The 15506-nt window shown below is 41.0% G+C and overlaps 1 protein-coding gene across 1 annotated transcript in view; it reads left to right on the top strand.

Moving 5' to 3' along the window:
- The window catches only part of LOC126474581 (neuropeptide F receptor-like), a 438149-nt gene that overhangs the window by 365421 nt on the left and 57222 nt on the right, over positions 1-15506 (top strand). Inside the window, exon 2 of the mRNA XM_050102056.1 lies at positions 7048-7184. The gene's annotated coding sequence lies outside the window, so the exon portion shown is untranslated. The remainder of the gene's footprint in view (positions 1-7047; positions 7185-15506) is intronic.

Raw genomic sequence — 15506 nt, 5'->3', positions numbered from 1 at the left:
CGCGACCGCTGCGGTCGCAGGTTCGAATCGTGCCTCGGGCATGGATATGTGTGATGTCCTTAGGTTAGTTAGGTTTAAGTAGTTCTAAGTTCTATGGGACTGATGGCCTCAGACGTTGAGTCCCATAGTGCTCAGAACCATTTGAACAATTTCTTTCAATTTTCAAAACATCATCCTCTAAGTCGCAAGGCAGATGAAAAAGCGTGTTTAGAGTGATCGCGGAGGACGTCACCGAAGATGATTGTGGTGAAAACTGAGAGAACGACATCTGAAAACATTTTTGTAGAACTGAATGCCACAGTCACGATTACTGGAAGCACCAAAACAACACGAAAGGATCTCCACAACCAGGGGACTACAGAGCGCGATGGAATTCCCAAATCACGTATCAGTCATTCACATGCCCACAACAGGAATATGTCCTGCCGAACAATGAAACTTGAATTGTGAAGCAGTGGAAGAAAGTCATTTGGTCGGATCAGTCTTGTTGAACTATGTTTTCAAATTCTTTCTGAGTTTTCGTCCTCAGAGTGAAACTTGGCGAGGGATTCGGTGATGATACTTGCAGCCATATGTGGTATTCTATTCCATGGGCCCCAAGGCTACTCTGGAAAATTACTGCCGAAGTCTATAAGACCATTTTGGCTAATAAGGTCCATTCTCCAAAGATGAAGGTTTGTTCCAAGATGACAGACAGTTGACATAGTTCGCATCATCCGAAACACCGTATAAAGCATGGTTTTGTATTGTGTTTTACGTGTTTCCATATTTGTGTTCAGATCGGACTGCGAGCAGACGTGGACCTCTTTCCGCGACTAGTAGCTGGCATCATCTGTGTAATTGAGCGCAACTGACAATCAGAATCCAGATTAGACGGTTTATACGTATATGAACGGACTTATCTGGTGTTTCTCAAACGGTAGCATTTCCGGCCGCTAAGTTATAACATTCTGCAGCTGCTGGGCTGATCGTTGGACTTTTACCCTGGCGTTCCTGTCTTGTCAGCTACTCCAAAAGCTTTATCGGTACTGTAATGTGTAGCAAACACGAATGTCAGAAATGTGTGTGGCTCCTTCTGCAATATAACCATACCGAATATGTCTCCTTGCATGCTGGATACATCTCTTTGTGCTATAGCACCTGATTACGAAACTGACTTACAATATGCCCTGCTGAGCAGGCGCACAAGCCACGTGGCGCAAAATTAAGAAGGACGGGTAACCATATCGGGATCAATTTGCAAACGAAAAGAAAATCTAATCTTTCCATTGGACATTATTGTATTAACGGAAGAGCTAACACCATTCTACAGAAACTTCAGTATGCTTACCAAGAAGTGGAAGAAGTGATCATCGTACTATTGGAGTCGAGGTCAGCAAATATACAGCGGAAGCTGATAGTAATCACACCTTGAACACCATACACAGGAACTGCTAACTTTACTTCAGCACTGTCAACCCCTACTAAATAAATATTGTGGTGCTATAAATTACTCCTTGTGCAATAGCAACTAACTCTTTCCTATGAATATACTGAATTTCATCACAGGACGTGTGACACCAATATTGAAAAGAATTATATAAATAAGAGCATATTCACAATAGAACTCTTCACTACCAGTGCTTTATAGTATGAAATTTTGAAGCAATCAGTCTTATTTATTAAGATATTATTTCCAAATTGTTTTCCTTACGCAGTTACACCTATGTAATTAATATCGCGAATGATGGCAGTCAGTGTCCCGGCACTTGTTTTCAATTGTTATTACAGTTGCCATTTGTCTGGATGAAGTAGAGAGAACGGTAAAAATTATGGCTGCTACATGTGAAGTTATTACTTACTTACAAAGAAGTATTTCAGAAACTGAATCACTGCCTCAGCTCATGCGCTCTCATATTTTAGCTGCAGTGTCAATTTATGATAGTAAAACAAGTAACTGATAAGTCTAGTTCTCACTTCATAGTTTGATGAAGACCTGTTTTTCGACTAATCCTGATCTTTGTTTAAGAGCTTATGATATCGGCGTGCTAAGCGACCACTGCTGCTACGACGCAGAGACGTATTATCTATAACGTTACTTGTATGTCTATCCTCACATGCAAACAGATATGGATTTCGGACCTCTCTGTGTCCTAAAAGAAATGAAATCCTAAGGGAAATTCTAACCTAAAGCGCATCATTCAACGTATTAGTTCACGTTGATTGTTTCGTCCGTCAGTAGGTAAAAATGGAACCACCATAGGATTACTACTGTCTGTCTCAGGAACCGGTAGAGCTGTGTGTGTGTGTGTGTGTGTGTGTGTGTGTGTGTGTGTGTGTGTATGTGTGTGTGTGATTTCGTAAGGGACCAAATTTCTGAGGTCATCAGCCCCTAGTCTTACACACTACTTATACTAAATTAAACTATCTTATGCTAAGAACAACATATACAACCATACCAGAGGGAGTATTCGAAACTCCGGCGGGTGGAGCCGTGCAGTTCGTGACAAGGCACCTCAAACGGCGCGGGGACTCCGCGCGGCAAAATGTATTTCAAATGCTGAAGCGGACCTTCATTTGGTGGAGTAAGCTTCTAAGCCAGTGCAGTCTAAAGATACGACCATTTGTGTCACATAATTTGACCCTAATAAATTCACTCACCAGAGTCCAAAGGGTACTTCCCGCTGACACATTACAATGAAAACTAACAAGAAGCAAGATTTCACTGAACAAGCAAAGGAAAAATCCGAAAATTGTTGATTTGTACCCACAGCACACCAAAATTCATTTTCTCATATGTGGTCCCTCTGCGTCACTTCGCGTATCAAGATCCTGTTTCTCATCGACAGGCAAACGTATCAACTTGTAGTTTATGTCAAATAGTGAGGTCTAAGATCTCTTAGTGGTGTAAGGCATTTAATCTTCTAAGCCTACACAGTGAAAAGGAACAGCCGTCCGTTAAGACCACTTTTTTTTTAGGAACTGCTGGAAGGGTCAATTTGAAATTTAGAACAAATACTGAGGTTTACGATCCCGTGGCAGTATAAAAAAAATTTAAGCTTCTAAATCAACGTAATCCAAAGGTACTGCCGTTGATGTCACTTATTTTAATGCTCCCCAACACACTTATGAATAATTAAGTTTGTAAAGATCCCTCAGAACGCGAGAAATGCTCGTGGTTGGCTGGTTTTTTTAGTTGGTTGCGCAGCTCTGTTTAAATTATTTGCATGTTACATTAAAGATGTGACAATATCTACCAATTCTGAAGCGATGCTGAACAACCATCGCAAGATTTAGCACCTATTATGGTTACTTAAAGGAACATACGTACCGCATGTCTTTTACCATATCCAACATTTTCATGTGAAGAAAAGGATGACATCTACCAATTATTCCTTGGTCGTCTAGATCGGTGTTATCCAGCAAACGCTCTATTGTCTCTTACCTTCAACGGAAGTATTCCAGCCTCTTACGTATGTTTTTATTAATTTCATTAATTTCGTATTTAATATCATACATATAGGTAAAAGTCCATAAAATGTAGTCTGAAGTTATTAAGAAGTAAAAAACTTTGTTTGATTGCATTATATTATTAGTTATCAAACGGAAGCACGGGTACTGTGTGTATGTGTGAGAGAGGTAAGGAGGTAGCTTGAAAATAGAATAAAAAATACTTGTTCGAAACAGGCTGATGTTTCACGTCAATGATTGGAACCTTAGGAATTTCTGTCACGTTATACTTTTTTCCCAACCATACAGGTTACATGTATTCTCATCCGAATTTGCCATATACACTCCTGGAAATGGAAAAAAGAACACATTGACACCGGTGTGTCAGACCCACCACACTTGCTCCGGACACTACGAGAGGGCTGTACAAGCAATGATCACACGCACGGCACAGCGGACACACCAGGAACCGCGGTGTTGGCCGTCGAATGGCGCTAGCTGCGCAGCATTTGTGCACCGCCGCCGTCAGTGTCAGCCAGTTTGCCGTGGCATATGGAGCTCCATCGCAGTCTTTAACACTGGTAGCATCCCGCGACAGCGTGGACGTGAACCGTATGTGCAGTTGACGGACTTTGAGCGAGGGTGTATAGTGGGCATGCGGGAGGCCGGGTGGACGTACCGCCGAATTGCTCAACACGTGGGGCGTGAGGTCTCCACAGTACATCGATGTTGTCGCCAGTGGTCGGCGGAAGGTGCACGTGCCCGTCGACCTGGGACCGGACCGCAGCGACGCACGGATGCACGCCAAGACCGTAGGATCCTACGCAGTGCCGTAGGGGACCGCACCGCCACTTCCCAGCAAATTAGGGACACTGTTGCTCCTGGGGTATCGGCGAGGACCATTCGCAACCGTCTCCATGAAGCTGGGCTACGGTCCCGCACACCGTTAGGCCGTCTTCCGCTCACGCCCCAACATCGTGCAGCCCGCCTCCAGTGGTGTCGCGACAGGCGTGAATGGAGGGACGAATGGAGACGTGTCGTCTTCAGCGATGAGAGTCGCTTCTGCCTTCGTGCCAATGATGGTCGTATGCGTGTTTGGCGCCGTGCAGGTGAGCGTCACAATCAGGACTGCATACGACCGAGGTACACAGGGCCAACACCCGGCATCATGGTGTGGGGAGCGATCTCCTACACTGGCCGTACACCACTGGTGATTGTCGAGGGGACACTGAATAGTGCACGGTACATCCAAACCGTCATCGAACCCATCGTTCTACCATTCCTAGACCGGCAAGGGAACTAGCTGTTCCAACAGGACAATGCACGTCCGCATGTATCCCGTGCCACCCAACGTGCTCTAGAAGGTGTAAGTCAACTACCCTGGCCAGCAAGATCTCCGGATCTGTCCCCCATTGAGCATGTTTGGGACTGGATGAAGCGTCGTCTCACGCGGTCTGCACGTCCAGCACGAACGCTGGTCCAACTGAGGCGCGAGGTGGAAATGGCATGGCAAGCCGTTCCACAGGACTACATCCAGCATCTCTACGATCGTCTCCATGGGAGAATAGCAGCCTGCATTGCTGCGAAAGGTGGATATACACTGTACTAGTGCCGACATTGTGCATGCTCTGTTGCCTGTGTCTATGTGCCTGTGGTTCTGTCAGTGTGATCATGTGATGTATCTGACCCCAGGAATGTGTCAATAAAGTTTCCCCTTCCTGGGACAATGAATTCACGGTGTTCTTATTTCAGTTTCCAGGAGTGTACATGCGGAAGAATATGATAAAACTTTCTTTGCTGGCTCCTTCTTCTGAGTAAGGGAGTTGAGAAAATTTTTTCGAGCCACCTGTATGTCACTGATGCTAGTTGGTCGTAGACCTTTCTCAGTAGCAGTCTCACACCTTTCTTATCTTCTAGGAACATAATAATGTCTTCATATTCATTTAAACCAATGAATGTTTCTTGTCAGGGTTTGTCGGGTGGCCGATAGTTGATATCTAGTTGAATTGCATGACTTACGTAGCCAGCTGGCTTTGGTTCTGGATCCTAGCTTCGATATTAGACATTATGTGAATATTTGATGGTGGAGCTGTTAAGAAAGAAAGCAAGGCAACCTCTTTCTTCTCCAGCAGTCCGTCTGATAAGTTTACGAAACCCTTATATAGTTCTGGTTACTGTCACGTAGATTTATTCTCTTGCAATGAATGAAACTTGTCATCCAATGTGGTGACAGTTATCGAAAAATCGGCTCTCCACTTGTTCATGTCATTAAATGATCGGTTTTCACAAATCGAAGAGGATAACATCTTCTACTTTCAACGCTAGTCTCCATAAGATATAATCAATTACCTTCTAGCATCAGAGAAAACGTTAGGTAGAAATGCCTATATGTAAGGAAGGAAATTGTACGTCTCCAAGGATGTGAACTATAATTTTTGAAAACATGAAGGGCTATTATTTGCTTAGTAATAAACTGTAGTATGCTATAGACAATCCTTTGCAAACACTTTTCCAGCCATTAGTTTCATACAGGAAGTGGTTTTAATAATGTATAAGTGTGCAAAAAATATCACAGCAAGCCACAATAGAAGTTACCTTGAACTTATCCATTACATCGTATGAGGCAAGTTGTTCGTTCTTTTGGTTCAAATGGTTCAAATGGCTCTGAGCACTATGGGACTCAACTGCTGAGGTCATTAGTCCCCTAGAACTTAGAACTAGTTAAACCTAACTAACCTAAGGACATCACAAACATCCATGCCCGAGGCAGGATTCGAACCTGCGACCGTAGCGGTCTTGCGGTTCCAGACTGCAGCGCCTTTAACCGCACGGCCACTTCGGCAGGCCGTTCTTTTGGTGAAAAAAGTGAAGTCTCCTTCTCATTTGATGTGTTATATATATTTAATTTCATCTGCTACTTGTGTTCGCCTTATTTTATAAATTTATATATGCGCGGAGTCGTACGTAATAGTGCTAAGGTAATGGAATAATTCTTTTAGCAGAGATGGTACTACTTTTATGTATTCCAGTTTTTATAGTGGATCCCAGAAAGCATGAAGTGAATTTTAATCCATTATTGAGTGTAAGGTTCTCGTAGTATAATTCGGTATCAAGAAAACCCTTATACATATGTTTAGTTTCGTTACGTCTTTTCTAAAGGATAAAAAAATTAATTATTTCACAGATGAAACATTAGCATTGACTATCTGAGCGTATTATTTCGTCACGACTAGTTACTTACGGCAAAGTGATTTTCAAACGAGACATCTTAATTTTCGTAAGAGAATAAACAACCTTAAGTAATCAGTTGGATTAAAAAATGAGTCCAGGTGAATGGAAACAGAAATTGTACTTCGAGCAAACAGTTTAATTACCTAAGGCAAAAATGGAAAAAATGTCACCTAATGTTCACTTGTTGAATGTATCAGAAAAAAGACAATGCTCTACACGATATGCCGCCTTGGTCGTGTATCAGGCATCGCAAAAAATTTACGCAATCAAATCGCTTATTTTCTCACCAGTAAAGGATTCTTGTTGGAAATATAAACAGTATTTACACGAGATTCCTTGGGTTTAGGACCACAAAAAATATCCTAATTACCATTTCACTGATTTCAGACATCGCCGAGGTCGGTAGTTCACTGTAAGGAATCAAGACGAAACTCATGTAACAGCGGAACCGCTCTTGGTGTCATCGTCTTCCAGTTCCTGTGAAGTCATCTACATAACAACCCGATAAGAGCAGACGACGAGCTGTAAGTAACACGCAAAATAATTGTCGTTTTGGACATCAGTTGTCAGCTTACGTAACAAGTTTAATTTGAAGTTAAGCTTGCTGTGGTTTATAAAATGAGAATTTAAGGAAACACATTTAAATCGATAATTTTATTATGCCCAGTAACTGATGAGGAGTTGTTTATTCGTGCACAGACCGATTATTTACAATATTTGATATGTTATCTTTACAGAAAGGTTTAGTCTACATAGGATTAAATCGTGACTAAAACGCACTTTTGAATGTAACATACTTGTAGCCAGGTTGCCTAGTTACTAACTTAAAGAAATACTGGAACTCTGTGACTCACAAAGGTTTCTATGAATATCAGACAACGCTTCATGCTTTTATGATACATTTTCTGTTTTTCCCACCTGTTTTTAGGATGCAGGTTTGTATCCCCCTTAAATTGCAAAATTTGAGTGAATTTCTCCCAGTGATGAAGTTAAAAAAATTCATGTACATTTTCTCTACATCTCCCTTTCATGTTGTTCAGCGCTTAAGATACACAGTATCCTCACTTCAGGCATCGAATTTCAAAGCACTTTTAAGTAATTGTTATACTACGCCTTAGGTAAAGCCCTCATATATTCCATGGACGTCGACGTTTTGTTATGCATTACGTGTCTCGACGATACAGACAATCTTAGTGTAAAAATGTGCAGCCTTATGAGAAGTGTATATACGAAGAGGCCAGACTAAAATATGGTTCATGAAGAGAGATAGCAGCATCTTCAGTGCTAGTAGGTACAAAATTCTGAATGACTGATTAGTCTACATTTGTATAGTTAGCCAACGTGCCCTTGCTATGTAGGTAAAATGATCGGCTGGAAAAAAGAGCAAACTATAGCCTTTATGCTTCTCAGTGACCTGCAGCATCACTAAATGGAGTCAAGAACACTGCACTCTCATGAGTGACTCTTTTGGGGGTAAGATAGTGCTCCATTGTATCTGCTATCGAGAAATGTTCAGGAGACGGGGCTGTCATCATGTAAAAACAATATAAACCGAATCTGGCTTTCTGTGGGCTTGAATGGGTCGTGTTGGACCCCCTAATAGGATAGAACGCAAAATCCCCAAGAGAGGCCAAGTTTTGCAGGAGCTCGATATATAGGACGGATATCAATGCGAGATGCTGGTAATCGTTTCCACAAAGAAACTCTGTCTGGAAATCTCGCAGAATATCCAGAGAGAATCAGGTCGAATGTAAAGTGTACCAGGGGCAATCACCAAGTAAAAATCACTAACTAAAGGCTAGTCTTCTGGTCCAGACTGAATAGAAATTAGACTGAATTAAATGGCTCAATACCCAGCAATCATACACCACCCTCGCTCGAGGAAAGATTTGTATTTAAAGGCTGGTAAGTAGCAGAGGTCACACTAGTATTCAAGAAAGGAAATAGGAATAATCCGCAGAATTAGAGACTCGTATCATTGCCGGCGAATTTGGAACACATACTGTGATGGGCTGTAGGAATTCCCTCAGAAACAAAGAAAAAAAATGTTCTCTTGACACATAGCACGGATTTAGAAAACATAACTCTTGTGAAATACTACCAACTGTAGCAGGCGTTTGATACCGTTCCTCAAGCTATGCTACTGTATTTGTGATTTCCTGTAGGAAAGGTCACGGCTCGTAGTGACTTCTGGAAAGTCATCTTGATTGTCAGTAAATGCAACCACTGTGTCCGTACAGAGCGATACTGTTTTTAAAGAGTGTTATTGAAGAGCGTTTCTGTGCACAGTGGAACGTGTGCTACGGTGACCGTAGCCTATAGCGGTTGTCAGACTGGGTAAGCCGCCCGACATCCAGATGCGCAATGTGTTCAGCCCTGTTAGCCGTCTGGGCAGGCAGGTCTCTTGGCTCTCACACCTGTGAAAGGATGAAGTCTGTTTGATATGTTGGTTCTTTGTCTTAAGATCTGTGGAATAACATTGCTTGCTGCAACTAATCCTATTTCAGAAATCTATATTTGATGATATTGTGGAGAACAATATTCTGGTTTAAGAATAATATGTTTCTCCTGCTGTGATGTAACACTCATGTACAGGGTGGCGCAGATAAAAGTAGCCAGTGTAAGTATAAAGGAAATGCAGTGTTTAAAAAAACGAAGAGCTGAAATGGACTTACCATTTACTTACAGTGAAAAACACAGTTGTATAAGATGATGCAAGTGACAGCCTGCAACATCAATACACAGCTGTGCACGTCTAAGCATATTCAGATACACCTCCCATAAATTTCTGATACCGATGGAGGCAACTTCCCCTACTCTGTGTGTGGATTTCTTTCACAGACCATGCTATTCAAGTTTCCTTAGAGGAAAAAGTCACATTTGTTAGGTCCGGCGAACATGATCGCTATAAATGTTTGCTGGAAGTTTGTTGCTCATTGGACATCGTGGACTCGTTACAGAAGTACCTCATACACGTGATCTATTGCCCCATCTTGCTGGAAGAAGCTGTATTGTCTTTCATATTCACTGAGTTCAGCACAAAACGTTTCTAAAATTTTCACGTATACAACCGTGTTAAGGGTAGTATCGAAATATATCGGTTCAGTGATGCACGTTCCTTTAACGCCGCAACAGACGCCGTTTTTTTTTATGATTGTCGACACACAGTGTTAGGGCTCTCCATGGCCCAGTAGCTCGTGCTCTGCTTGTTCACATGAACGGAAAGTTAAAACCATAATTCAACACTCATGATGTAATGGAAAGGGCTAACAAATCATCCTTGATGTTATTCTAAAGCCACATGAAGTAATCTACATATTTCTGACTGTCATCCTCCGGTAATTGCTACAGAACCGTCATACGATGTGACTTCAAATTAAGACTTTTCAATATCCACTGGCAACTCTCGTACTTACATGCACCTGCTGGGTCAATTTACATGTAGACTTCTTTGGGCTCTGAACAGTTCATCGGTGAATGTCTGCAATAACTTCTGGTATACGAACTGAAGGGTTCCTTTGTCGTTTTTCCTTTTGCGCAGATCCGTAGATGCGCTAGTTTTTTTTATAAAGGCTCTGTATTGCTCTCTTTGCTGATAGACCTCTTTCCGGACACTTGACCATGAAAATTTCGCGAGATTCCTTAATCCAACCTGTTTTCACATAAGCATCCACAACTTCAGTTCTTTCTTGTATCAAGAAAGTCATCTTTTAGACCACAAAGAGAAACTTCCAACTTGACTGATGAAATAAACAGAAACGCTGAAAGAAGAATGTTAACAATCCATTATTGCTTAACATTCTCCATTGTTGTGGCTATTTATTTCAGAAATCTAAATATTGCATTCGCATTCAAAGAGGAGGCGACTTATTTTTAACTGCGCTGCCCTGAATAACCTCATGTTACCTTTGTAGCAACCCGTTTTGCAAATCTCTACAAAATGTACACGCAATTTAAAAATAAAATAAAATAAAAACAGCTTATACAACATAAATAATTTCATTTTCGAATCGGTGACCAGTGTCGATCAATGTTTCAACATTCTCAGACTGTTATTCTGTAAATGGAATAACGTAAGTGTTATTAGGCGACACATGAAGGTGAACACAACAGTAAAACATGACATAAGTTACAGGTAGAAGAAGAGATACCTTTGCTGAGAGCCGGAGCTGAAGGTATGGAGGACCAACTGCTCCAGGCTGGTGTGACGCGCAGCCGCCATCGCGTAAACAGCGAGAGCTCCGCCAACCGTCTCCAGCATTACGTCAGTGATAACCAGCGACCGTGAAATACGAATAAAATCAGTAAATATGCAATCGTAGCACGAAATACTTACGTCACGTGCACGGTCGTGTGGATATAAAAAAAGGCTTTCATAAAATACAATAAAAGAATATGTAAAAGAGGCATTATGAATAAAGAAACCATTAACATTCGAACGAGACTCAAGGTGCCCTCAGTTTGGACTTGTGGCCACGTATATATAGGGCATAGTGGGTTCACGAAAACATCACAAATAAGTACTGTAAAGCTATGAAATCGATATTTTCCTATTTCAGGTCAAAGGTACTACGTGTGGTTCACAATTTTCGACTCGGAACGTAATCATAATTTCACGCAGAAGAGATAACAAGTACATTAGGACAATAGGAACAGTACCAATGGCCTAAAAGAATAAAAAGGAAGTGCCAAAGAACAATAAACCAATAAGCTACTGACATTAAAATTAGACACTAAGTGCCCTCTACGCGGACTTTCTTGTATCATATGTAGATGAAAAAGAGTTTAAAAGGACGCCACCAGTAACCATTGCCACAGTATGAAGATCGAAGTACTCTGATTTAAAGTCAAAGGTACAGAAGTGTGACTTAAAATTTTTGACTGGGAAATAATCACAATTATATAAGAAAAGGTAACGCGTAAATTTAATAAATATAAATAGTACCAATGATGCTGAAAAGAATAAAGCAACTACAAAAGGACAAAAAAGGGACAAATCATTGATACTAAAATTAGGCAGAAAATGGCTTCTATGGGACTTGCATATAACATGTGTACATCTAAGATAGCTTAAAAAAGAACTCTACTAGTAACCATAGCAACGGTATGAGGATCGATGTGTTCCGATTCCAAGTTAAACATACTTAAGTACGGATTCCAATTTTTTACTCGAAATTTAGTTATAATTACATTAAGAAAAACATTTAGTACAATTGGAAGAGCACCAAAGCCCCTAAAAACACAAAGGAACTACAAAAACAGCGCGCTTGACACTGAACTTGGGCACAAGGTACTCACGTCAAACAAACGCATGGAAGGGTAAGACCAGCAACCACAACCATACTGGCAGCTAGGACCAGCCACTGCCACTAACCATTGTTACAGCATAAAGGCTGATGTGTTCCGATAGAAGTCACAGGTATAAAAGTTTTGGATTGTTATTACAACTTTGATTCAAAACAGTATATGCACCGTAATATTATTACAAGCAGCAGAGACGATAGGCACGTTACGTGCAATAGAATGAGTTCCACTGACTCTGTATGTTACACATATGATATCCCCTATGGGGCTTGTGTGTAACGTATATCTATCAGACGTCGTCGAAAGGGACGTCACTGGTCACTATGGTTACTTAACAAAGATTCATGGGTTCCGATTATACAATATGTACTGGCCTGTTATTTCTTGATTTGGAGCAATATGTGGGTGAATATATACTTACATACAGTAAATATAGTAGGTTCATTAGATAGAACAGGAACTTACGTCATTACAACAATGAAAATACATTTAGATATAAAATGACCTCTATAGGGACTTGCAGAAAACGTGTACACTACGAACTGAAAAAGCTCAAAAAAGGCCAACAGACGTGAACGGCGGATACACCGAGGCGTTTCCTGTCACCAGTCACAGAGTATAGAAGCACTGGCTAGTCACTGAAACGTTGACTGGACCAGACACGTAATTTTATAAGGAATATAATACCACCAACTAACTTTAGCTTTCAAATGCCAACAATAATAATGAACACAATGTTTATTATAGTATGGTTCCATCAGGCAGATAGTTACCATCTGATTATAGAACAAAAATCAGTTTTAGTTACCAGTAATTTTCTTAATTTGGTTCAAGACCGATTTCGAAACATAAAGCTTCATATTTAGGTGCCACCAAATAGCTATGTGAACATAAATGTGTGACGGACGGGCCAGATACACATAGCGGATGTTACCCACGTCAAAAAGACGCCAGGAACCACAGCGTTTGACTGGACAACACGACACGGACGTGAGTAATGCAATAATTATTTGGTGGCACCTAAGGATGAAGCTTTCATCTTTGAATAGTGGAAGAAGTTAAAAAAGTTGCTGGAAACTGAGGCGAATTTTATTGTATAAATACGTTCTTCAATTGCGGATGTTCATCTTATAAGACTTTCCTACTACTTTACTTATGACGTAAAGAAAGTAAAGCCCGCATCTCGTGGTCGTGCGGTAGCGTTCCCGCTTCCCACGCCCGGGTTCCCGGGTTCGATTCCCGGTGGGGTCAGGGATTTTCTCTGCCTCGTGATGGCTGGGTGTTGTGTGATGTCCTTAGGTTAGTTAGGTTTAAGTAGTTCTAAGTTCTAGGGGACTGATGACCATAGATGTTAAGTCCCATAGTGCTCAGAGCCATTTGAACCAACCAAAGAAAGTAAAAGTGTTCTGATAAGCGAAGTGATCTGTCACTAAAATGTTGGATATGGAACAAAGTGGGTGTCATTTGAATAGTTATACATCATCAGTAAGTAAGTACTGACAAAAGACAAAAACAGTACACAATTAGTCTCAATGAGTGAGAAATTAAAAATAATAAAAACAGAAGAGGATTCAAAACAGGATATGCATCGTAATATTATTACAAGCAGCAGAGACGAAGGCACGTTACATGCAATAGAAAGAGTTCCACTGACTCTGTATGTCATTCTCAATGGAGAGAAGTCTTCCGACGTAAGAGTGATTTCAGGTGTGCCGCAGGGGAGTGTCGTAGGACCATTGCTATTCGCAATATTCATAAATGACCTTGTGGATGACATCATAAGTTCACTGAGGCTTTTTGTGAATGATGCTGTGGTATATCGAGAGGTTGTAACATTGGAAAATTGTACTGAAATGCAGGAGGATCTGCAGCGAATTGACACATGGTGCAGGGAATGGCAATTAAATCTCAATGTAGACAAGTGTAATGTGCTGCGAATACATAGAAAGATAGATCCCTTATCATTTAGCTACAATATAGCAGGTCAGCAACTGGAAGCAGTTAATTCCATTAATTATCTGGGAGTACGCATTAGGAGTGATTTAAAATGGAATGATCATATAAAGTTGATTGTCGGTAGAGCAGATGCCAGACTGAGATTCATTGGAAGAATCCTAAGGAAATGCAATCCGAAAACACAGGAAGTAGGTTACAGTACGCTTGTTCGGCCATTGCTTGAATAGTGCTCAGCAGAGTTGGATCCGTAACAGATAGGGTTGATAGAAGAGGTAGAGAAGATCCAGCGGAGAGCAGCGCGCTTCGTTACAGGATCATTTAGTAATCCCGAAAGCGTTACGGAAATGATAGATAAACTCCAGTGGAAGATTCTGCAGGAGAGACGCTCAGTAGCTCGGTATGGGGTTTTGTTGAAGCTTCGAGAACACACCTCCACCGAAGAGTCAAGCAGTATATTGCTCCCTCCTACGTATATCTCGCGAAGAGACCATGAGGATAAAATGAGAGAGATCAGAGCCCACACAGAAGCATACCGACAATCCTTCTTTCCACGAACAATACGAGACTGGAATAGAAGGAAGAACCGATAGAGGTACTCAACGTACCCTCCGCCACACACCGTCAGATGGCTTGCGGAGTATGGATGTAGATATGTATGTAGATGCAATGTCAGAGCAAATAGTCATAGAGATCGAACAAAAAGTTCTGTCTAATATCCAAGGGTTCGTTAAGCAGAGACAATGCTTTCTTTACGATGAACGTAATTTCGAATTCTTTTAAAGTAGTATTAAAACTAGGCGTTTGGGACATCGTGAAGAATTTTTCGGTTATTGGAAATAGACCCTATGGATTGTTTATTGCGTGTAATGTGTTGGTCAAAAATAGATTTACCGCTTGCCATTCCTGTTGTACATTCAGAGAATATGATTTGAAAATTACCACCTTTTCGTCCAATGTACATTTTATCACAGGTATCGAAAAGAATTTTATGTACCCCCGGGTTTAGGTAATTGTCGCTGATTTCCAGTGTTATGCCTAAGATTGTTGTGCAATGAATTGCTAGTTATGTATGCTAGATTGAAATTAGTGTTCTCAAATAAATTATTAATTTCATTGCATGTGATAGGTAAGTAAGTTATTTTAGTAAATTCATAGCTGCTACTATCATTAGGCGGAAGGAAATTTTTGAAAGAACTCTGTAATTTTCTGCATAAAGAATCATTACTGTCAGTTTTCTAATCATAGGACTCTGCATATATTGAAGAACTTTAATCTCTTACCGAATAATATGCGTTTCTGATGGAAGTTTCAAAAGTCTGTGAATCGTGCAATGAAAGAATGAATTTCTGTATTACAGGAAATGGCACGGATAACATCTTCAGTTGTTGTAGGTTTTCCGTAAATTCTAAACATGGCCGAAAGTTTCAGACACCACACATTCATATAAGCTTTGTTGACCAATGAATCCACAATCTTCAGTGCGGATGTACGTTTACATTCAACCTACAGCAGGAATCTAAAATTAGCTAGCATGGAGAACATGGACAGGGCTCAGGACGGGTGGCGCTAGAAGGGAGTGTGGGTCA

This window comes from Schistocerca serialis, chromosome 4, assembly GCF_023864345.2.
Source record: "Schistocerca serialis cubense isolate TAMUIC-IGC-003099 chromosome 4, iqSchSeri2.2, whole genome shotgun sequence".
NCBI lineage: Eukaryota > Metazoa > Arthropoda > Insecta > Orthoptera > Acrididae > Schistocerca > Schistocerca serialis.
The sequence above is the reverse complement of the archived record's forward strand: the minus strand, read 5'-3'. Positions and strand labels throughout refer to the sequence as shown.